Consider the following 25595-nt stretch of genomic DNA (forward strand, 5'->3'; position numbering starts at 1 on the left):
TAAAATGCCTGGAAATAAAGACGAGGGGAAATGTACAGCAACCCACTGGATGTTAAGGCCAAAGAACCTGCCGACCACCCGTATCCGTGCCTCGAGCGTTTCTGTTTATATCTAAATTCTGACTTCCCAAGGTGCCCAGGGGCCAATCTCTAGGAACTTTGATGTGCGTGTTGCAGAACCACTCGGATATAACAGTCAATTAAATTATTAATGAAAGAACTATACAAATAAAACATCATGCTCTTTTATGTAGTGAGAATTATCATTGTAAGCAATGCAAATTGAATAATAAGAATCATCAGGGCAGCTTGGTGATAAGCTAACAATTTCCGGCAATCAGACCAAACATCTCTACTCAAGCTGTTTAATAAAATAAATAGCAGGTTGTTGACATTTTTGTTCAGTTAAGCAACATACATCCAGAGGTTACTTACAGTGTCCTGGGTTAAAGAATTTAAAAAGAAGTGGAGACTGAATGGTATTAAAGAGAAATGACTCTCGACTTCCCTGGTGGTCCTGTGGTTGAGAATCCACCTTCCAATGCAGGGGACACGGTTTCAACCCCTGGCGGGGGAACTAAGATCCCACAGGCTGAGGGGAACTAAACCCACGCTGCAACCATTAAACCCTCGCACTCCAGAGTCGGAGCACCGCAGTGAAGACCCAACGAAGCCAAATAAGTAAATATATTTATAAAAACATAGTAAAATGCTCATCAGATGTTTCAAAAACAAAAAAGGGGAACCACTTACAATGGGGGTGATTTAGATATTTTCATAAGAAATCAGTGAATCCTATAAACTATCCCAGAATCAAATGATATCACTGGTTTATTTATACACACATTGCACATATATATTTACATATACAAATGCATTAAAGGAATATTCATATATATCCCCAAAACAGATTCTTATGATGTTTCAGGTATTTTCACGTGAGGGATAAAGTTAAGTGCCATACAAATAATAGGCCATGACTATATAGAAGCATTTATCAAGTACCTAACTTCCTATCACGTGGGTACACATCACTCTGCAAAAAAAAAAAAAAAGCACACCATCTCCTTATTTACCTTAGAGGACCCAGTAGAACACTCTATAAAGCATTCAGTCCTCACCCAGAACTCAGCATTGCCCAATTTTCTTTCAGTTCACCCAAGACTGATTCACAAGAGAAGCTGTCCATTCACAGATCCAACTAACCACAGAGAAAATCTATTAAATTCTAATTGGCAAGTAATTTCGACCTTCCAGTAGCTACTGCAACCCATTCCCTGCCTCGTTTTTTGCACCTGGAAAAATATGCTTTCTCTCTGGGGTAATGACAGCCTCTGGTATTCAAGGAAAAAAAGTCAAAGACAGTGAGGTCTCCGCAGCTCCCAGCAAGGATAAAGACATGCGAAGAAGTGGACTGAACCGACTTGCCGTAAGATGTGTTCACTTCACAAGCCCACCCTCTCCTAGTGTCTGAGTGTTGGTTAAAAGTCCAGCCACTGAGAGGCAGGGACTGGGCTTGGGCGTGTGTCCTGCCCTCTGCAGAACGCCTTCCCTTCCTTCTCCATGAGCCGCCATATTAACGAGGGCAACTCGGACACCATTCTCTTTCAAAGGGTATCAGCTTCAAAACAGATCTCCTCTCAGACTCTGGGAGACGGCCCTGCTCTGAGTCACAATTATTCCTTTGAACCTAACTCTCTACTATTAAGCCAAAAACCTCTCACCCAAGTTTTGTGGCTTTCGCCACTGATGGAGATATGGTGGTTTAGTTGCTAAGTCGTGTCCGACTCTTGCAACCCAATGGACCGTAGCCCACCGGGCTCCTCTGTCCATGGGATTCTCCAGGCAAGAATACTGGAGTGGGTTGCCACTTCCTTCTCCAGGGGATCTTCCTAACCCAGGAATCGAACCTGGGTCTCCTGCATTGCAGGCAGCTTTAAGATGAGCACAAGTCTGAGTTTGAGCTCAGAGGACTCTGTCCCTGGTCAACACACAAATATCCATTTGGGGAATTCACACGCATATACCAGAGGGAGAGTAAAATAAATGTGGACACATAAATGTCCACTATAGGGAAAAAGCACAATACGGCACTTTTTGCCAGGAAGTAACAGCCCACCCTCTGCCTTTGCAGAGGCAATGCTGTCTGCCAGATTTCCACAAGGAGACAAAGGTGTGACTGTGTATTCTTTAATTTTTAACTTTCATCATTTTTTGGCCACACCGCACAGCATGCAAGATCTTCCTTCCCCAACCAGGGATTGAACTCACACCCCCAGCAGTGGGAGCGTGGAGTCCCAAGCACTGGCAAGTCCCACCAGGCAAGTTCCAGACTATGTTATTCTTAAGCCAGAATGCTGCGGACAGATGCCTAATCATCGTTCCAGAGGCCTTTATTTTCTCCTTCTTTAATGACAGAGAAGTCGTAATTGCTGCTACATCTCTAACACTTGCCCACCTCCTGTTTAATAAGGAGGATAAGCCAGAGGCTGTGCACCTCCAGAAAACAGCAGAGGGGCCAGAAAGGAGGAGAAGGAGGTGAGGAGGGACCCAGGGAGACAGGGCGGGAGAAGCCAAGGCGAGGAGGTTCCCAGATCGTGATTCTGCACCACGAGAAGATTCCAAAAATGGGTTCAGGAGAGGCGTAGGTTGCCAACTTTTATTTTTCCTAGTAGAGGATACTGAAGGCACTCTCTTGCACTTGTTTTTCTCTTTGCCTTGGGCTGGGGAACAGCTCATCTTTGAATTCTCATTTGTACATATCTGTCTGTCGCCCCCACCCCACCCCGCAGGCCCCTCAGAGTCCACCCCGGAGGAGCCCTGGTGTTCGGGGACCACTGAAATAGACAGACTGGACCCCGAATCCAAGGCTTATTACCGACTTCCTCACCTCACTTGAGAACCGTTCACATTTCCTTATCTCCCTTTTGAGAATTTCTGTGAAACACCTTTTCTAAGGTGATATAACTATATGGCCATCTCAAAAAAAGAAAAATCAACACATTTTACATTGGATTCCTTTCAACCCTTGATAAGGAAGGGGGATGTGCGCTTCTAATGGAAATGAATTCTAACAAAAGGATGCATTCACCCTTTCTGCCCAGGGGCCCAACCCCATGGTGGCCAAGAACAGAAGTGTGAAGGATGCAAACACCTCCTTTTGCAGGCGGACAGAAGGAGCCAGGACCAAAGGGTTCCATCTATTCTTCTTGACATAAACCTACTCTTCCCCTGGCCAAGATCGCGGTTCTGAAGGCAACCAACAGGCAGAGTCTGGACCCAAACCAGGGCTTTCCGCAACAGCTAAAGATGTAGACCAGCTTAATCTCTGATTCTTGCAAAACAAGGACCATATGTGTTAAAGTGGCCCGCCCAGGGCCTTTGCGTAAAAAAATCTTGCTCATCCCTTGAGACTAGAGTTCTGTATTCGGCCTCTCCCTTCTTGGCAAACAGACTGCCAGAGGCCTTCAGCCTCAAGAACTGTTTGGTGGGACTTCCCTGGTGGTACAGGAGATAAGAATCTGTCTGCCAATGCAGGGGACACGGGTTCAATCCCAGGTCAGGGAAGATTCCACATGCCGTGTAGCAACGAAGCCCGTGCTCCGCAACTACCAAAGCCCTTGGCACCTAGAGCCTGTGCTCCACAGCAAGAGAAGCCACCACAGTGAGGAGTCCCTGCCTGCAGCAAAGACTCGGAGCAACCTATGTCGATAAATTATTTTTTAAAACAGAACTGTTTGTTGAATGAATGAATGAGTTCTCATACTGAGCCTGCTATCTTTCATTACAGAGAAACAAATGATTTAGAAATCTTTTCGATTCATTCTCATTAACGAGTGGATTTTAATCTCATTACTAGTTATCAGTCAAAACCATAATTCTTGAGTCAGAACAATTATCATCATTTAAGAGCTATCATAAAATGAGTGTTTACTCTCTGCCAAGCACTGTGCCAAATATTTAACTTTCATTTATTTTTTTATTTTTAATTGCAGTAGTTGACACACAACATTATGTTCGTTTCAGGGAATAGTATTCCAACAATAGAATACATTATGAAAGGCTGACCAGGACACGTCCAGTAACCCTTTGTCACAACGCAAATCACTACAGTATTTCTAACTACTCCTTGTGCTGTATATGACGTTCCCATGATTTTATAGCTAGAAGTCTTCCTCTCTTAATTCCCTTCCCTTATTTCACCCAACCATCCTCCCCCTGTGCCAAATATTTTCTAAGAATTATTTTATTTAATTCCCACTCCAACTCTATAAGGTAAATATCACTATCCCCATTTTACAGATGGGCAAATGCAGGCTCAGGTACCTGCCATTATTTTCTAGGAATCCACAGCTCAGAAATGTATACCCGAAGTCATTCAGCAGGAAAGAGGCAGGATAGGAGTCTGAAACTCTGGCCGATACTCTTGTCCCTAACATCCCCCTGGGGCCCTTGGGGCCCTTCACCAAAAGTACCCCGGCCAGAAGCCATGCTTTCACAGGACATCCACTTAAACGGCACTGCTGAAAGGCCCGGCCATCCCCTCTTCCCTAGAAGCCCGCGGCATTCTTACTGCCTTCTGAAGTCCTGCTCAGGCTTCCCGCCGGCTCTCAGGAGCCCTAATATCAGCCCTCGGGCCTCGGTCCCACAGCCGCCATTCTGTCCAATCAGACAAGGCCATTTCTCTGAGGATGGTCAGTGCCATTCCTTTACAAGGGCTTTACAAGGGACCAAAACCCTGATCTTGCTGTAAATGAAGTATGCCCTCCAAAGTTCACAAATCTCTTTCATCAGCTTTGGTTCGTGATGACGAGACAAACAGTCATGGGGAAGCTATTCCCTCCCTACCCTGCCGCCAAAGTCCGGCTGCGTGGCCTTCCTGGGAGGCTTCTGCGGCCCCTCGGTCTATAAACAGAACACAAACTCTTACTTTCCTCACAAAAATGAGTGTGACAACCAAGTGACACAGTAAAAATATTTTGAGAAAACAATTAATGCCTTCCACAACGAAGGTCTTAATATCATACCTTTTCCAAAGGTTCTGGCAAATTCTAACGGGCATTTATTTACAAGGCCAAAGCACAGATCCAGAAACTCTCTCAGTTACCTATATGGGGATTTAATGAAATGTTTCCGGGAAACACCTCAGAGCCATTACCAAGAGCGCTAAGTGGGCAGCCATAGGAAAACTCCCCAGTAGGTGGATGAATCAGTCCTTGGGAGAGTTTTCTGTCTGGTTTATTAACATTCGGGCCCCCTTTACGACTCAAGCATAACTTCCCCTGACACTAAAGTAGCTGGGCACCGAGATTAATTGCCCAGTTTTTAATTACATTTGGCCTCTTGGCCCCCCATGTTGTAAGTACCCTGTCTCTCGGGGCACTTTGACAACAATGATCTGTCGTTGGCTATTCAGAAAGAGCTTTGGTGTCTGAGCAGTTTATGATTATAAAATAAAGGGTTCTAGCCTTCTAAGAATCTAACACCCTCTTTGCGTGGCCCACAAATGCCTCAAATAATGAGACCATCACAGGAAAACACACTGAACTGAGTTTCTCGACTGTCTGCACACCCTCTAACCTGTCGAGCTGTCTCTGCCTCTTCTGCCCTTAGATGCCATGTTGAACATGGATTTCTTTTTCCCTTTCTGGAGTCTCTTATTTTCTCCATTGTATTCATTTGGAGGGGAAAAAAAAAATAATCTCATAAATGTCATTTCCTATTCCAAGCAATTTGCTATAGGCAACTACACCATTACTTTGTACAAATAAATTTACATAAATCATTATTAGAATGTTTTATCTTAGCAACATTATTTGGTTCCCAGAGCACAAATTAAATGCATGCTTAAAGCAGAATATTTTAAAGTTACTCCTATACTGTTTATGAGACGGGATTAGAAATTTCCATCTAATTCCTCTTTCATAATGGAATTCCTTTAGTTCCCTTTGGACATTTAGAAACCACGTGTATAACTGTCGGGGGTGGGGGTGGGGTTTCTGGAAGCCAGCAATGCAATAGATTATTCTGATACAGTTGGCCCACTTTTCAGAGTCTGTTCCCTTTGATTCCGCGGGGTCAGTTTTCAACAATCAGTGATTCGGAATGCCAGGAGCCAGGGAAATGGAAACCATCTCCTGATTAGATGGGTTTTTATCCAATATTATTCTGCAAGCACACTGGTCTTCAGTTGTGGTTTGACTTTTTCTTTTTTCTAATAAACAAATTTGTAAATAAACTTGCTGAAAATGGAGCTGGGTTTGTACTCGCTGTTTGCGTTGGGAAGATGCCTGTTTGGATCAACTGCACCACACATGGCAAGTCTTCACTGGCTCAACTTCTACTCCACCCAAGATTTCAAAATAAAATCTTTTCTCCCTCTATATAAAGGCAGTGCCCATTTTGAAAACAAGCTGCAGTTGGCAACATCGGGGAAGAGAGTGAAGAGGGACCGAATAACAGGAGCGGAATTCGCCAGCCCTGGCCCCACTATCTGCTGGTTCTAGAGAAGTCCTTCATGACTTCATGGCTTGTCTTCTCATCGGGGTCCTAAAGGACTGGGCTCATCGCTCAGGGCGGTAACCTTCTCCCAGTGTGTGGTCTGGGAACAGACTCCAAAACCAGTGTCAGGGAAGTGGGGCCCCACGTGGTCGAGGACACAACCCTCGTGAGGGAGGAGGGAGGCAGTCACGTGGAGTTTGCTTAACAGCAAGACAGCCCGGGGTGCAGAGCAAAGCGGCGCGACTTGCTAGCTGTGATGATGCGGAATTTAAACCTTCCTGTGCCTGTTACCTCATCTTAAAATGAGATTACTTGCACCTACTTCACAAGTTTGTTTGGGCTATTAAATGAAGCCAGGAAGGGAAACGCGTAGAGCAGTGTGACTCTTAGAAGAGGCTCAGTAAACAGTAGCTGACATTCATCTCCAAGGATGACCCGTGGGGTCAAGCTGGGGTGTCCTATCTATGTACTGTCCATACCAGCATATTTCCGGGTGTGAAAGGGACAGCTGTGTCATAACACACTGGGTCAGGCGTGCGGGGCGCGTGTGAGTCTTCCAGCTCCAGCCCTTCTCCATTCAAAACCCGGTGAAGAAGTAAGGCAGCAATTACAGCCTACATATTTTACAACTTGCGATACCTTTTACAGCTCTTTCATAAACTGTTTAATTTGAGCCTTTCATAAACGGTGTGAAAAAGTATAGGTCTTAGTTAATTAGCCTTTAATGAAGAGCAGACAAAAGACAGATAAAGTTTGAGCTTTCCCACAGTGACCCAGTGTTGCAGGGGCAGGCAGGACCCCAAGCATCCTTCTTGCTCCTCCCTCCTTCCCAGTCTCCTAGCAACGAGAATCAGGTGACTAGTTCTGGCCAATGGACTATCAGTGTGGAACTGGTCTGAGTCACTCCTGGTCTAAGCCACCTAAGAATGGGTGTGTGTTCTCAACTCTTTTTTCACATATCGCAGCAACCAGGAAGCAACATTTTGAGACGTAGGTGTCACAAGATGGGGGAGACAGGAAACCTCAGAAGCTGGAGGCAGCAAAGCCACATCGGTGCAATCCGACTCTGGCTGAGTGAGAAATAAACTCTTATTGCACGAAGCCCCCAAATTGGGGGTGTACTCTTTACCCTAGTATACGACATAGCCTACCTTGGCTCAGCAAGTTAGCAGGACTAGAACCCACATCTCCAGCTTTCACCAGTTTTCACTCAACAGTATCATAAAACCCCACCAGACTGGGACAATATTGCCAAGATTAAATGCCATAGCTTACTCATGGCAAATCTTCAATGCTTACTCAATTTAAAACAAAATGTTTATCTGGTTTAAAATAAAATAGTTCATACTCGGTGCCAAGTGAAAAAAGTTTCAAAATGCAGGGTATATTTTAATTTGGTGTTTATTTGTTCCAACATCTATATTAACCCAAGAAGTCTGGACGCCTCATTTTAAAGATAACCCTAATAATTAGGTTGTTGAAATGAAACAGCCTTGGTGTCAAATCTAGCTTTAACTGAAAGTTAAACAGATGAACAGAAAGATCCGACAGAGGACGACCACCTCTCTGCCTCAGTCTAGAGACTCCTCTCTTCCTCTCTAGCTTATTCGAATCCTGCTCAACCTTCCACCCTATTTTCTTTCGTTTGTTTTAGATTTCTTTTGGTGAGGACCATTTTTAAGGCCATTATTGCATCTGTTACAACACTGTTTGCATTTTATGTTTTGGTTTTTGGCTGCAGGGCATGCGGGATCTAGTTCCCTGACCAGGGATCAAACCCTGCATTGGAGGGTGAAGTCTTAACCACTGGACAAAGAGGGAAGCCCCCATATTTTCTTTATGAAGGAAAAAGGTCTACACCTCAAAATTGCAAACAATGGTTATGCAACTGCCTAGTCCGGAGAATGGCAATTTTTTTCTGTAACGGGTCAGAAAGTAAATTCTTTATGGTTTCTGACCCACCTATTCAATTCTGCCCTTGTAATGGAAAAGATAATATGGAAATGAATAAGCATGGCTATGTTCCAAAATCAGACTGATTATATTATTTGCAGCTAAAGATGGAGAAGCTCATCTTTGAAATATCAATAACCTCAGATGTGAGATGTGCACCCTTATGGCAGAAAGTGAAGAAGAACTAAAGAGCCTCTTGATGAAAGTGAAAGAGGAGAGTGAAAAAGTTGGCTTAAAACTCAACATTCAGAAAACTAAGATCATAGCATCCGGTCCTATCACTTCATGGCAAATAGATGGGGAAACAATGGAAACAGTGACAGACTTAATTTTGGGGGGCTCCAAAATCACTGCAGATGATGACTGCAGCCATGAAATTCAAAGACGCCTGCTCCTTGGAAGAAAAGCTGTGACCAACCTAGACAGTACATTAAAATGCAGAGACATTACTTTGCCAACAAAGGTCCATCTAGTCAAGGCTCTGGCTTTTCCAGTAGTCATGTATGGATGTGAGAGTTGCACTATAAAGAAAGCTGAACGCCAAAGAATTGATGCTTTTGAACTGTGGTGTTGGAGAAGACTCTTGAGAGTCCCTTGGACTGCAAGGAGATCCAACCAGTCCATCCTAAAGGAGATCAGTCCTGGGTGTTCATTGGAAGGACTGATGCTAATGTTGAAACTCCAATACTTTGACCACCTGTTGTGAAGAACTGACTCATATGGAAAAGACTCTGATGCTGGGAAAGATTGAAGGATGGCATCACCAACTCCATGGACATGAGTTTGAGCAAGCTCTGGGAGTTGGTGATGGACAGGGAGGCCTGGAGTGCTGGAGTCCGTGGAGTCGCAGAGTTGGACACGACTGAGCAACTGAACTGAAGTCACTGTGTTCCAAAAAAACTGAATTTGCGTGTGTGCCTAATCATTCAGGTGTGACTCTTTGCAACTCCATGGACTGTAGCCCACCACGCTCTTCTGTCCATGGGATTCTCCAGGCAAGAATACTGGAGTGGATGGCCATTCCCTTCTCCAGAGGATCTTCCTGACTCAGGGATCAAGCCCAGGTCTTCTGCACTGGCAGGAGAATCTTTACCAGTAGTGCCGCATGTGAACTCCCCAAAACTTAACTGAGGGGCATGGAAATCTGAATTCTGTATCATTTCTATGAAGAAAAAAAATGCTATTCTTCTTTTAGTTTTTTCCAGTCATCTAAAAGTGTGAAAACCATGTCGGCTTGTCTACCCCCAACAACAAAGAATGAGCCACACCTGCCTGGCGGGCCCTTGTTGACCCACCCAGGCTTAGAAGAGGCAGGGCAACAACAGGTTAAGCAACTGCTTTCATGGGAGGAGAAGAGAAATTCTGCTGTTCCAGTTCTTCCACTTCCTGGAGGCTGGGGACGCAGAGCTCTGAGTCCAAGAAGGCCAGAGCTCCTGGGTCTGCCCGGCACTGGGTCTCATGGAGCATGGTGTGGCAGGGCGAGTGTGGCCAGGCAGAGCTGCTGGGACGAGCAGCAGCCTCAGCAGAACCTCAAGCCCCGGAAAGCGGCCACTGCTGGATTCAAAAGAGCTGAGTGTGGGCGAGGTCTGCTGGGCCATCGCAGAATGAGCCAGCCTGCTGGGCTCCCACCCCTGACTGGCTGCAGCTTCAGTCCTGAGGCCCTCCCCATATCCTGGGTTTCAGAACTCTTGGTACACTCTTAGCATCAACTTAAAGACTCCTGCTTCTGCTTCCCACCCCTTCCTTCCATTCCACTTCTCAGCTCCAAATCAGCTCCTTGGAATCACCAGGCTCTGACTTCACAGGGCACTTGGTTCATCGCGGGGCCCCGTGAAGCCACGCCTGCCAGTCCAAGCATGGAGGGGAGGGGGCAGGTGTAGATGGCAGACAGTCAGTAGACAAGCAGAGGCCAGATGTGGACAGGCCCAAAGAGGCAGAAGGCTGGCCAGGGAGCAGGGTGACCAGGGTCCCCTGGAGGCAGCTGTCAGCCAAAGCAGCTCTAATGGGGCAGGCAGGGTTTCTCCGGGGGAACCTTAAGGGGACAAGGCCCAGCGTGGCTCTGGCTGGGTCAGAAGCTCAGGGTCCTCCAAGACCCATCTGGTCCAGGCGCCAGGCCCTCCCTGGCCGGGCTCACTCCCACCATTGCAATCAGGCCAGGCAGATCCTCTTCCCTCCGGCGGAATGAGCCCAGTGACATGGCCCGCTGGAGGCCCTCTGTCCTCCATGAATTCTAAGTATCTCAGTCCCAGTCCTCAGAGTCTTCTCGTTCCCTGAACCAGAGAACCACCCCTGCACACAACCCCAGCCAGCAGCTGAGCACCCTCTGCCACTGTCTCACCAGCGAGTCTAGGCTCTTTGGCTCAAGTGTGAGCTGCCTGAGGATATACCTTATATTTTTATACATCCTATAGTTTTTTATCCCCATCTGTACCAAGCACACAAAACAGATACTTAACAATATTTATGAAACCCAATTCAAAGATTCAACGTAAGGAAGATTACTATAATTCAAGTGAAACACAGCATTGGGTTGGCCAAAAAGTTTGTCCCTTAAGATCTGCTGGAAAAACTCAAATGAACTTTTTGGCCTATCCAATATTATGAGAAAGAAAATGATTTAGAGAAACCATGTACAGGAGAAGCTAGTTTCTATATGAAAATCCCCAGCGATGCTCCTACGGCTTTGTACGTCTACAACACACACCAAAGTTTTAAATAAAGACGTCATTCAACATTCTTATTATCTTAATGCCTAAACTGATTGACCACACTGTCAGTTTGATCAGCTGCATATATTGATCATTAAGAAGACAGGGAAGAAGAGGGAGAGAATATCAATTGCTGGAAAAGCAATCAATCTGGCATTTGCATTTAAATATTGCTTTGGTATTTCATCTATTCAGTGCAGTCTCCATGAGGCGTAAACCAGCTGGGGAAGGCACAGCGTGGTTACCTGAGTCAGAATGGGTCCAGGAAACCACAGTCAGCATCGCTCCAGTCACAGAAGGGACAGAGAGGCCTCCATGATCACAAGAACGCTGGTCTTCCAGGAGATGGTGCGTCTAGTGGCTGGTGGAGAGGAGCAGAAGGAAGACGGGATTAGAGCAGAGGAGAGCGAACCCTGTCAACCACAGGGGACGTCATCTCTAGCTACCTCTCTAAAGCACAACACACTTCAGTGAAGAAGTCAATTGCAACTGCACCTCTTTATCTCTTGGAAAGTTATTGAAGCATCAAGTCTTTCACGATGGAGTATTCTTGAAACTGCCTCATGGGGCATAAAAGAACCCAGAGATTTAAAAATACATGCCATAGACACTGTGAGGTCATCTTATTTTACTATAGCTGCCATTGAGACATTTGTGAGATCATTTTATTTTACTACAGCAGCCACTGAAACACTCATCTATATAAAGGAAAAACATCAGAGTGCCAACAAGCATTCAGGGCCAGTGTTCCACCACACGAACCCAACCTTGATCCTCCGGGTAGACCAGGTGGACAGGCTGCAAAGTCAATGGCTCTTTAGTCTGTTGTTGTCAAATAAAATTATTCCGGCTCTATTTCTGGAGAAAAAGATCCCATCAAGCTGGAGCTCACTTGTGGGCTGCAAGTCTGGAGGCTACAGTCAACCAATAATCTTACAGAATAGAAAAGCTGGTACATGAGACGCATGCATGCTCAGTCGCTTCAGTTGTGTCCGACTCTTTTGTGACCCCGTGGACTGTAGCCCACCAGGCTCTCCTGTTCATGGGGATTCTCCAGGCAAGAATACTGGAGTGGGTTGCCATGCCCTCCTCCAGGGATCTTCCCAACCCAGGGACTGAACCTGGGTCTCCTGCATCTCTTGCATTGCAGGCAGATTCTTTATTGTTGAGCCATCAGGGAAGTCCAGTAGCATAATAATTTCTGGTGGAAGGTATTTTTTTGGCCTACACCTCAAGGAAGAGACAGCATGACTCCCTCATGAGAAGAATGAGGGAGTCTCCCTGGTGGTCCAGTGGTGAAGACTCTATGCCACCGGAGCAGGGGGCACAGGTTCCATCCCTGGTCAAGGAACTAAGATCCCACACATCGCCTGGTGCAGCCAAAAGATAAGATTCCAAAAAGATATTTTAAGAAAAAGGAAAAGAAAAGAATGGTATGAGCCTACGAGCCTTAGAGTGAGAATGTTAGGAAATAAACTCATTCCGTCAGTGGATCTCAAACAGCGGCCCCTGGAAGGGCACCCTCAGTACCATTCGGACAGCCTGTGGGAATTGCAGATTCTCGGTCCCGCCCACCAGGCACTGAATCTGCATATCGGGAGGTGGGTCCCAGGGATCTGCTCTAACAAGCCATCCAAGGGGGACACTGATACATCTCAAATCACTGAGTCTGCTGTTGCAAAAGAAAATTATCCTACTCCAGAGGGACTTCCCTGGTGGTCCAGCCGCTAAGACCCGTGTTTCCAGTCCAGGGCGCCAGAGTGCAATTGCTGGTCAGGGAGCCAGATCCCCCGCTGTCACTGAAGATCCCGCAGACCACAATGAAGGCCCAGGCAGCTAAGTGAGTATTTACTTTTCTTCTCTAACGCACCTTAAGCTTCAATTAAGGACAAAGTACTAGGCTAGGGGTTAGGAAGGGAGGAGGGGTCAGAGAGAGGATGATGAAATCCCTGCCTTGGAGAAATGTCCTGTCTTCTGTGGGAGATAAGACAGGTATTTGTTACTGTTTAAATCACTAAGTCGAGTCCAACTCTCTTGTAACCCCATGGACTGTGACCCCGCAGGCTCCTCAGTCCATGTCGGAAGACCCCCCGGAGAAGGACATGGCAACCCACTCCAGTACTCTTGCCTGGAGAATCCCATGGGCAGAGGAGCCTGGTGGGCTACAGTCCATGGGGTCGCAAAGAGTGAGACACGACTTAGTGACTGGAGCAGCAACTGGAGCAGAAGACAGACACACCGGCAACTCAAAGAGAGCTCACCTGTGTTATTTCCTCTAACAAATAATCAGACAGTTACAAAGGAGACCTCTGGGGTGGGGAAGCAGGTAAGGAAAAACATCAGGAAAGTAATAAGGGGTCTTAAGATCCAGACAGGATTTTTACAGGAGGGAACAGGCAACAGCTGAAGCAAAAGCACGGAGATGCACAGAGATGTTCAGATGCACGGAGGAGCCAGGTCTGACCGAAAGTGAGCAGCTTGCAGGTGACCTGGGTGAGAGAGGGTCACGGCCAAGCAGACAAGTCACCGAGAAGGCGAGAGAGCTGTTCAGATGCACGGAGGAGCCAGGTCCGACCGAAAGTGAGCAGCTTGTGGGTGACCTGGGTGAGACAAGGTCACAGCCAAGCAGACAAGTCACTGCAAAGGGCCGACTGCATCTCCTCCTTGCATGAAGACCACCCAGGGGCACCTGCTGTGTGCGCAGAAGCTGATGTCGGATAAACCAGGAGACTGAATTAGTTCTCAGTCCAGTCTGGTTTTTCTGTACTTTTAGGACTGCTTTTTCTAGAGGGGAGCATCTCGGCTGCTTCAAGGATGAACTACGGAAGGTTTGCCCTGGAGGAAGACCCAAAAGAAAATTTTAAAGTAGGGTAAGAACCTGGATACCACAGTCCCCTCAAGACATTTGCAAAGGGACAATTTTGTTACCACACCTAAAACGCTTGAGGGCACGGATGCTTTTAGTTTGTAAAATAACTGCAGTGGAGAGGGACGTGCTTTAGGCAAAAGGATCAGATGAACCAGGGAATGGGGGTAAGGGGTGCAGGGGTGTCAAAAGGTGCAGCTAAAAGTAAGCCTTGGAGGTCCTGTGTACAGCAGGGTGAGTATAGTTAAGACAACCGCACTGCACATATGAAGGCTGCCAAGAGTGGATCTCAAAAGTTCTCATTACGAGAAATAAAAATTATAAAGGTGCTGGATGTCAACTCAACTTATTGCAATCATTTCGCAATGTATACAAATACCGCATCGTCATATGCCTGAAACTACTATAATTTTATGTCAATCACACCCCAATTTAAAAAATTAAAATACGTCCAGGGACTTCCATGTTGGCCCAGTGGTTAAGAATCCATCTTCCGATGCAGGGGATGAGGGTTCAGTACCTGGTCGGGGAACTAAGATCCCTTGCGCCGCAGGGCAACTAAGTCCGTGTCCTGCCACTGAGCCCGCCAGGCCCAGAGCCCACGCGCCACCACCAGAGAGAAGCCCAAGCACCGCAACAGAAGCCTCCCGCGTGCCACAACCAAGACCAGACGCAGCCAAGTAAATAAATATTAAAAAAAAAATGTTAGCTGCAAGTACCGTCATTAAAACAAACAAACAAAAAACCATGCCCCTAAAAGTTAAACCAATACTCAACACCTCCAATTAGAGAGAAAAGGAAAACTACTTTTTATGATCAAGCACGGATGACTTTGTCTTCCAGAAGACTGACATAAACAGCAGGCTTTATTTCCTGGTGCTGCTAGATGAGTGACGGAGAACTGAAAATGCTTTTGATGTCTTGCAAGGCTCTGATGGAAACCAGGCTGGAATCAGAATCGGCTGCTTCATAAACCTCAGTTTTTCATCCATCAAGAATTAGAGACACTGACTTGCCTCACCTTCTTTGAAATTTAAATAAGAAAATAGACAAGAAGTTGCTATGAAAATTATAAAGTGCAGTATTACACAGGGGTATATTTTTATTGTACGTATAATTATACTCGCTGAGACATTTGAGTACCAATCAATATGTGTTACTGTTTTGGCCTTTGAAAATATAAAAGTAAAATGTTTCTTACGCCCTTCAGACTCTCCTTTTAAATATTTGCAGACAGAGCAAAGTCCTAAGGCACAAACTTGGCATCAACCAAACCGTCTTCCCAAAAGACATTTCAAGGTAAATTTTTCACTTCTAAATTTTTTAAGTAAATTTTTCACTTCTAAAATTTTTTTTTAACTTTTATTCCTCTGACCACGATAGAGCATCCAGATATCTTTCAGCAGCTCCTGGTGAGCACGACTCAGTCTGCAGCAACACAGACATATGATGGAGATAATTTATCATCTCTGCAGTAGTTTAGTCCCAGATGGACCATTTACTAATTTATTTCCATATGTAACTGGCAGAGAGATTAATCAGGCTTCCAACTCAGAAATCTGAATTGTGCTTTATTCCCTTAACAGGCTAACTCTGGGCCAGAGGAAGTACACGTTTACATAGAAAACCAAGAGTTCTCTTAAAAAGGCTGTTGACCTCGGACACAGGCCTTTAAACACACACACACACACGCACACGCACGCACACGCACACATCAGCCTGCTCCTTATGTCAACTTGGAGGGCTGGTTTTTTCTTTAGACACTAATGGGCTTCCCACAGGAGCTGAGTCTGAGAGAACCGCAGGCAGAAGGCCAGATCAGGCCCGGTTGCAGCCACAGCCCTGGATGCGAGCTCCAGGTCTCGAATTTCTGAAACTGAAGAGATCTTTTTGCCATGGTGCTACACCCAGCTGGCCTGCCGTGCAGCGCCCGGGCCCTGGAAAGTATGTGCTTTCTTTTTTCCACTCTTTTTAAGGGTCTGAACTTGACGGAATCCAGAAGTTGCTGTAGCTGCAGCGAGCGATGGCGAATGAACTGTTAGCATTGCTCTCCGTCCCCCTGAGTTCAACTCTCAGTCTACTTTTGTTTTTAATTCTATCCCGGTGATATCATAAGGCCAGCCGGTCCGGCTTGGGGCAGAAAGGAACTGACTGGGTCGGTCTTCAGTGCAATCCAAGGCCGCCGCTCGGGAGGCAGGGCCGCGGAGGGAGGGGCCAGCTGGGTCTACTCACCTGGGTCGCTGATCAACCGTACGCCTTGGGAAAAGTCACAGTTTTCTCCTCTGTAACATAAGTTTAACTCCCTGAGGTTCCTTCTGGCTCTAAAATCTTTGATTCCATGAAGGTAAAAAAAAAATTATCAGCCATCCACCTGGTTTCTGTGTTTGGATGATCCCAAACAGCCAGAAGTTTGGAAGCGTCTGAAAGTGGCTGGATTGGTCCTGATGCCTGGCGCTGTGACGGACACAGACGCAGGGCTCTCAGTGCCCCACAGGCTGTCTTTGAGCAGAAGACAGTGGTCCACGTCTTTGAGCCTTCATTGTTCGGTGATGCGTATCTTTGCGAGTCTTTAAGGATTCAGTGAAATACAAGTTTGAAATACTGTTCTAGATCTGGCCAAAGCTACAGAAGTACCTAAATCAGGTCCTGTGTCTTTGATATATTTACATCACAATTAAGAAAAGATACAACTCATCCTAATATAGTGAAATAAGTGCTACAATTTGAAGCCCAACTGTTACGGACACATGATGGAAAGGATGGAAAAGTCATCCCAATGAGGGCGAGGCGGGGGGTGGGGGGGATCCGAAAGGTTTTCTGGAGGAATTCAAGCTGGGAGGGTGGGAGGAAAGAAATCTGGGCAGAGGCAGCAGCAAGAGCAGAGGCCTAGCGACGTTCCCCCGGGGCCAAGATACACTATTTATTACCCTGGGACAGGCCCCCAGGAGCCCGAGAAAGAGACCGAGTCACACGGAAGGCTGGAAGGGACTGAGGCTGGACACCAGCCTGGGGCCTGGCTCTCAGCCCGTGAGCAGTGAGAGCCGTCAGTAACTGCAAGGCGGTGGAGGCTCCCAGTGAGCTGTGCCCGGGCAGTTTATTCTGGCAATTCTGTTACCCTTTACCATGGGTAACACTAAGAGCAGTCTGTACTTTAGTTTTTCTGTTATTCATTTCATGCTGCCACTGTTTGGGAATCCCTCAAATTCCCTTTTTTCCAAATCAGTTTCCTGGCCCTCCAAATGGAAGCGATGGAGTTTCCTACAGGGCTGCCAGGGTTTTACATTTGAATGACTGTTGCGGCCTGGGGCTCTCCGTTTAGGTTTCTCTGTTTTTCTATTCTTAGGAAAGAGTTAACGAAACATGGCCTAGACTGGTGTTTTTTGGAGTTTTTTTTAATACTGGAAAATATTTGGGGATGATGAAAAAAAAAAAAAAAAAGAACTATACAAATGTCTCAACTGTTGGAAGGGCTTGCACTCCTCAAACAGACAAAAGTTGAACTATCATCCAAAGTAGTTCACTAGGGGATTTCCCTGGGGGTCCACTGGTTAAGACTTCACCTTCCAGATGAAGGGGTTCAGGTTCGATTCCAGGTTGGGGAGCTAAGATTGCACATGTCTTGTGGCCAAAAAACCAGAACATAAGCAACAGAAGTAATAGTGCAACAGATTAAATAAAGACTTTCAAATGATCCCCATCAAAAAAAAAAAAAAAAAAAAAACTTAAAAGAAAACAACGCAGTTCATTGGCACTTTTTTGATTTCTAGTTTCAGACCTTCAGGTTAATGAACCCAAGGTTTCCAGCGCTCCTCAAATGTAACAGCGGAACATCAAGTAAACCCTCACATCAACAGCATTTGACTCCTCTGTCTCGGGAAGCGCCAAGCACAGGTGCCTTCATGCACCTTATTTATTTATTTTTTTAATGAGGACCATTTGTACAGTCTTTATTGAATCTTGGGCTTCCCTGATAGCTCAGTTGGTAAAGAATCTGCCTGCAATGCAGGAGACGCCGGTTCGATCCCTGGGTTGGGAAGATCCCCTGTAGAAGGCCTAGGCTACCCACTCCAGTATTCTTGGGCTTCCCTTGTGGCTTAGCTGGTAAAGAATCTGCCTGCAATGGGGAAGACCTGGGTTCGATCCCTGAGTGGGGAAGATCCCCTGGAGAAGGGAAAGGCTACCCACTCCAGTCTTCTGGCCTGGAGAATTCCATAGACGACAGCCCATGTCGTCAAAAAGACACCACTTCACTTTCACTTATTGAATCTTAGCTTCCCACCCAGAATCAAACCTGCACCTCCTGCAATGGAAGGCAAAGTCTTAGTCACCGGACTGCTAAGGAAGTCCCTGGATCACCTTATTTAGAAGAAAAGTGAAGTTGCTCAGCCGTGTCCAACTCTTTGCAACCCTATGGACTGTAGCCTACCAGGCTCCACCATCCATGGAATTTTCCAGGCAAGAATACTGGAGTGGGCTGCCATTTCCTTCTCCGTGGGATCTTCCCCACCCAGGGATCAAACCCGGGTCTCCTGCATTGCGGGCAGATGCTTTACGGTCTGAGCCACCAGGGAAGCCCCAAAGAAAGGCAAGTCATATCTCCCCACTAGGTGTCAAACACCCTAGGGTTCCATCCCTGATTTATAATCCACAGTCTCTCCCAGCCCCCTGCATGCCCGGGTGGGCAGGAAGCTCCGAAATGCCATCACCCCCATGGGTGTTCTCTTTTCACTGAACCAAACATTCACCGTGAAGAAGAACGTGAGGCAGATGCCGGGGGCAGCTCCCTGTGCCCACATGAGACAGTCCCACAGATCCAAGAGCTGTGTTTCTCATATCACTTTTTGTAAAAGTCCACCTATGGTCAGAAAATAAATCCTCCTCAAATGGATAGATTAGCTTAAATTTCCATGCCATTTTACATTCTCTTCCCTGATACATGAATCATAAAACTGTAAGGTAAATGCAGGCTTACACTGAATAATGGGCATAAATAAAAATATTTTGACATGAAAAACAGTATAAATTGAACTACCACGTACTTGAAAGCTCCCGCAATCATAATGTGCACATCAAAACCCATTAACCTAATACCTAGGCTGCTATTCAAAAGCAGAGGTCTAGCCTGTAAATAAATACCCATTTGAACACTTCTCCTCCTAAATTACTGTACAATTTGATTGCAAAGTCACACACTTACAAAGTCTATCATCTTTACTTGGTTGCTCTCTAACCAACACTCAAGTCTTATCAGGCTACAATGTGGCAACATAATAGAAACACACAGAACCCTAAAACGGTACCAAAAAGTAGCAGCGAATGTCAAAGACAAACCAGGGTCATTCTGGCAAGAAGGGAGATATTTACATAAGCTTTCAGAAAGACAATGGAGCCCCACTTTCTTTTTAACTGCATGCCCAGTCAACCTCTCTGCTCCTCACCTGATCACTTTTATAAAAAAGCAATTTTTGCAATGATCCATTCAAACACCTTAGTTGCTGTAAACTCAACAGCAGTCAGATTCCGGTGCACACTGATTTGCTTTAAGACTCAGCTATTTTCAACCAAAGCTTTCATTATTTACCCATCACTACCCCTCCTCCAAAAAACCAGCTTCACTGGCAACCTCCTTCTTAAATATGTCATTTGCCAAGGCCATTTTCTTACCTTTGGAACTCACTCACATTGGTTTCATTCGATGACACTCACCCAAGCAAGGACAATTGTTTGACTGGAATCTTGCAACTTTCAACTTTGCCCAGATTTTGCCGTCGTGAGGAAAGGGGACGCCGAAATCCCCAAAACATCGTTTAGCTGAGCTAATATACATCTGAATCCGAGCTGTATTTTAAATTCCTTTACACTTACTTAATATAGTGCGTGCTGCCTGTCCACTGATGCGATATCAGAAACCTGCAAGCTACTATTTCTGCAACTGTGTCACTGTGGATAGTCTGAAACATGTACGTAGCTGTTGCCATGGAAACAAACACAGCTAGGGTAGAGTGCCACGCTGTGTTAATTCCTTCACCCATGAACCCCAGGGGAATGCTAACATTCATCTTCTTTCTCCTTTAGTCTCACACTGCTTTAATATTTTTTTTTTCGCATTATCAAATGATGTACTAAATACACAGGGTACACCTGAAAATACGGATGGCTGAAATGAGAGCTGTGTGCCGACCCAGCCTGCTGGGGGTCTAAGGTGGTGCAAATATGCATGGATCCTTTCTTAAACTTCTCCTGGGAGAAACGGAGAAGTTTGTTTCTTTCTTTTAAAAGGGGGTGGCACAGCACAAAAAAAAGGTGAGCCATCTCATCTCACCTAAGAACAGTTACCAACACACTCCGATGAAGATGCTAGCAGAAATGTGCCAGAGCAATTCTACGAGAGGCAAAGAAGGGTTCTGCAAACTTTCCAAAGTCAATCCAAGCCGAGAGTGGCTCTCCCCTCTGACTGGAGCTGTATCAGCAGGCTGTAAATATAACTGTCTTAATCAGGCAAAGCATAAACCCCAACAAGGGTTTCATGTGTCCCCAGGTGCTCTTTGTCCCTAAACCCATGGCAGAAGGTATTAGAATGAGTGAGTGACTAACCAGATGGAAATCTGCCATCATTCAGAAAGAAATGTGATTTTCCTGAAATCTGAACATTCTTGTATTTGCATTGAGTTCAAATCTCTGCCCTTATCAAATGTTTGCATCAGTGAAGAAAAAGTCGAATTCTTTCATTACCCCTAAAAGCCAAAATGTGTAGACACTGTCTTGCTGGGCCATCTTCCCATTCTTCAAACCAGTAGGCCCACTGTAAATATTGGGGCTACTCATCACAGTCAACAAAAGTAACGAAATCTTCATTACAACCTATGCCTTGGGCTAGTTAATATCAGTCAATCTAGATGAAAATGGCCATACTTTAGATCTGCATGCTTGTGTGCTTCCCTGGAATACAATTTTCACACCAAACAATCAACCATAGGCTTTGAAAGCACAGATCCGTGACTCTGAACTGGCATGCGTTAAAGAAACCACCACTTTATTTGCAGAGGCTATGGCAAAATTATCCTACAAAAGATCAGCAAAGTTTCACTATTATTTTCCTAAATGGAATCATTCTTGGCTACATGCTATAATAATAATGATCAACTCATCCATAAGACAAGGCAAAACAGAAAATAGATATGCCTACTGGCGAAAGGACTCGGTCACTTTTTTAAAGCAATGTCAAGACGATGTTAGGGTCGTGCCGCATAAAGCCTAGTCTGAGTATCAGCAGGGCAGGCAGCGATGGCTTTATTTTTTTTTAATTTTTACTGGATTATAGTTGCTTTCCAATGTTGTGTTAGTTCCTACTGTACAGCACAGAAAAAAGGTGAGCCATCTCATCTCACCTAAGAACAGTTACCAACACACTCCGACGTTGACACATGTGTCTAGGTAGACACATAGATCGCCTCCTTTTTGGAGTTCCCTCCCACTCAGGTCACCGGAGAGCACGGAGTACGGTCCCCTGAGCTCACAGCAGGCCCCCATAGTCACCGGCTCACACACACTGTCAGCAGCGAGGGACACGCCAGCCCCGACCTCCCGACTCATCTCAGCCCGCTCAGACCCACCGGGGGGTCCACACGTTTGTTCCCTACGTCGGTGTCTCTATTTCTGTTTTGCAAATAAGATCATCAAAACCACTTTTCTAGATTCCACATACGAGCGTTAATACACAATCTTTGTTTTTCTGATTTACTTCACAACAGTCTCCAGGTCCGTTCACATCTCTACAAGCGCCCAGCCAGTACTTACAAACTTAAGGAGCAGGGTCAAAGCGATAAAACCGGTTTTTCCTTATGTTTACTTCACCCTTCTCGATATTTGTTGAACACTATAAAGGACGTCACACGGGTCATCTCATTTGACTTTGACAAGATCAGCGTGGGTAGCCGTTCCCTTCTCCAGGGGATCTTCCCGACCCAGGGATCAACCCCAGGTGTCCCGCAATGCAGGTGGATTCTTTCCTGTCTGAGCCACCAGGGGAGCCCTTCATAAAGCACTATGACAAGATTCCACTATGAATTACTTTGGCAATTACCAGCAAGCTCATCTCCTGTGGGAGAGCTCTGAGTCCCCCAAGCCAGGGACTGGCCTGGAGTCACACATTATTTAGAGGCATGACTCTGCCTTCTGGTAACTGATTCCCTGCTCCACACCACCTGCAGGTGTGCTCACAAACGCAGGGGTTGTAAAGGACTTAGAACGCCTTAGCAACAATAATCTACAGACTTGATGATACAGACTTAACTATAGCAACAATACTTAACAGAGGACAGACACTAAGTCCTAGAGGAATTGCTGTGAGGCTCCATTATGGCCAGTGTTTAAGGTCAGGCAATGGTCCTCAGCCCCCACCTGCCTAAATGTCTCCACAGGTGGAAGGGGATGGGTCAGCAGCGGCCCCCAAAGCACACCCTCTCCACCTGCCCCATCCCTGACCCCCCTTCCTGCCCAAGCGTCCCACCCTCAGTCCTGGCCACTCCTCAGAGGGGACTTTGGAGGGGAAAGGTGGTCGGGGGCTCCTGGGGCTTTGGAGGAGATGGAGTTTGGGAGCATCAGGAAGCAGCAATACAGTGGTGAGCCGTTCTAGCCTCCTGGGATGGTTGATGTTTTAGCTTTTTTGGCGTTCTGTGATGATTCATTTTTCAGCCTTTTTTAATAACCACCTATGATGGTTAATTGTTTGACTGGGCCACAGGGTACCCCAAGACTTGGTTAAACGTGATGCCAGGTGTGTCTGAGGACGTTTCTGGATGAGACTCGCCTCGGTGGACCGAGTGAAGCCGGCCGTCCTCCCCAGCACGGGGGAACCCATCCCATCCCATGGGGACCCACCCCAGGCACCGGAGGCCGGAAAAGAACAAACGTCTTGCAGGGAGAATCCGCTCCTTCTGCCTGTTTTCAAACTGGGACTTTCTTTCTCGCCTGCACTTACACTGGAGCTTAGACCAACTTTCCTGGTCCTCAGGCAACCCATTTCCTGTAGGAACTAATTCCTTAAGATAAAGATACATATAGGGACTCCCCGGGCGGGCCAATGGTGCAGACTTCACCTTCCATTGCACAGGCGGGTTCGATCCCTCACCGGGAAGCTAAGATTCCACATGCCTGGCGGCCAAAAAAACCAAAACATAAAACAGAGGCAATATTATAACAAATTCAGTAAAGACTTTAAAAATGGTCCACACACACACACACTGTTGGCTCTGTTTCTCTGGAAAGTCCTAACACATTTCCTCAAAGAAGGAAGCCATTCTGGACCAGAAGCCTCCAGATCATCAAAAGCTGATTTCACGGTGATCTGGGCTATTCTCGACCTCCTACCCACATCACCCTGAATATCAAGAAGGAACTGCGTTGGGTCGGCTGCGTTTCAGTGCAGCAGGTGAACTCATTTCCGGGGAGTGAATTCTTCCAGGCCACGGCACCCATTCTAGGTTGGCCTGGGGAGCTTGTCAAACAGCAGAAGGCACCCTTACAAGCAGCCTTCTGGGAGGCACCTCCTGGAGGGCAGGGGAAACGGGTGCCTTCCAGTGGGTGCTCCCGTTCGAGAGCCAAAGGTTTGGTCCTTTTAATGAAAACCTCTCTGAAGTGGATTGTACGAGAGGACAATGAATGTGGCAAAGTGCATAGCCTGCTATAAACAGTTTTCATGACTTGGCTGGCATTACGCACATTATAAGACAGAGGTGCCCTCAGAAGCCACAGAATCTCAAGGCAAGAGGGGAGGACAGGGCCGCAGAAAGGACAGGCCCTGCCCCGCCACTTCAGTGCTCTAAGCCTGTATTACCTGTGAGTTCCCTCTGGCCTCCGCTTCCCTCCCTGACTGTCGGGGACCAGCCAGCCTCTGAACACACACAGTGGCCTGGCTCAGATGGTACCCGCCCTGTTTTGATTCACATCTAATATGCCAGGAGTTGGGAAACCACATAACAGAGTTGATTAGACTTTAGTCTGAAATAAAATGAAAACAGGCCCGAGAAAGTGTCTCTGAGCACAAAAAAGTGTCTCTGTCCACCGTTGGATGCCCTTGACTGTAGATCAACTAGCCTAAAGCCAGTCACCTAGTGAGCAATTTGCCTATCATTTAAAACATTTTTGTCTGTTTTTACATGCCAGTGTCCTTTGCTTTTTTTTTTTTTTTTTTGCCATCTCTTTGGCATTATAAGGTTTTTAACATCAAGTGCACACCCAGCTAGTTTTTAAATTTTAGTTTACGTTTCATTTTAATTTTTAACTTAAATACTTTTTTGGAGAGAGCGGCAATGAATGCAAAAAACAATCCATCTGAACTGAGTTTCTGGTGAACTGGTGCTTTGAGGGATTTTCACTTCTAATTTTCTTTTTTTTTTTTTAGAATTCGAAAATCTGCCCGACGACACCTGTGATCAGCCAGACCAGAACGCACACGCGGCTGCTACCTGGGCCCCTTTTTCTTGTCTTTGCGCAGGACTCTCTGCACAGCTGAGTTTCCAGCCTCCACAGGAGGGAAGGAATTTGGTATTGCTTGGCTTTGTTTTTTCCCACCATGAATGTAATTTATGGGCACTCCCGAGCTCAGCTCAGCTCAGCTCGTGGGTCTCAGCTAGAGCAGAGCTCACTGTCTACTCACTCAGGCCAGGAGCCTCTGTTGTACATTTTAAAGCAGTCAACACAGACCACAGACGGGGTAGGAGGCACCCACGACCTCCTGCATCAAAGCAACACAAAGACGGGGGAAGTCTGAGAATCACTCATCTGACAACCCAATTCTTTTTTTTCTTGATGCTGCTTTTAAAAAAAAAAAAATTTATCTTATTCAAGTATAGTTGATGTTGTATTAATTTCTGCTGTACAGCAAAGGGATTCAGTTATCAGTTCAGTTCAGTGGCTCAGTCGTGTCCGACTCTCTTCAACCCCATGGACTGCAGCACGCCAGGCCTCCCTGTCTGTCACCAACTCCTGGAGCTTGCTCAAACTCATGTCCATGGAGTCAGTGATGCCATCCAACCATCTCATCCTCTGTTGAGGATTCAGTGATATATATTCATATTCTTTTCCATTACGATTTAATCGCAGGATACTGAATATAGCTCCCTGTCTGATACAGCAGGCTCTCACTTTTCTCTACTCCGTATACCACGGTCTGCACCTGCTGACCCGAAACTCCTGATCCTTCCTTCGCCCACCCTCCCTCCCCTTGGGCATCCACAAATCTGTTCTCTGTGTCTGCCAGTCTGGCTGGCAGATAAGTTCATTTGTGACAGTCCAACTCTTAACACAAGGAGGAGTGGGGGAAGGCCCAAGGTCGAGATAGACCCAGTATGACTGGAACGGATGGTACCAGTCCCGTTCAAGAGGAGGGGCCAGGTGCCTTGCTGCAGTCTATTCCAAGTGCCCTGTGAGAGGGAAACCAAAGACCAGGCCTGCCTTTCAGGCCAGAAGCCAAGCTGACCCAGGAGACCAGGCACAACGAGCTAGTGAGTGACCAGACAGCCAGAGCTGCACAGTGGGACAGGAGAGAACTAGGGTGGGCCCTGGATC

At 46.3% G+C, this 25595-nt stretch overlaps 1 protein-coding gene across 10 annotated transcripts in view; it reads right to left on the reverse strand.

Moving 5' to 3' along the window:
• FOXN3 (forkhead box N3) overlaps positions 1–25595 on the reverse strand; it is a 443834-nt gene that overhangs the window by 313792 nt on the left and 104447 nt on the right. For 8 of the 10 annotated variants that reach the window (XM_055538862.1, XM_055538871.1, XM_055538859.1 and 5 more), the window contains one exon: positions 11407–11522. The gene's annotated coding sequence lies outside the window, so the exon portion shown is untranslated. Of the gene's footprint in view, positions 1–11406; positions 11523–21824; positions 22369–23125; positions 24289–25595 lie in introns of those variants that run through there. The other 2 variants (XM_055538866.1, XM_055538860.1) reach the window with 2 other exon arrangements.

This window comes from Bubalus kerabau, chromosome 10 (assembly GCF_029407905.1).
Source record: "Bubalus kerabau isolate K-KA32 ecotype Philippines breed swamp buffalo chromosome 10, PCC_UOA_SB_1v2, whole genome shotgun sequence".
Classification (NCBI taxonomy): Eukaryota; Metazoa; Chordata; class Mammalia; order Artiodactyla; family Bovidae; genus Bubalus; species Bubalus kerabau.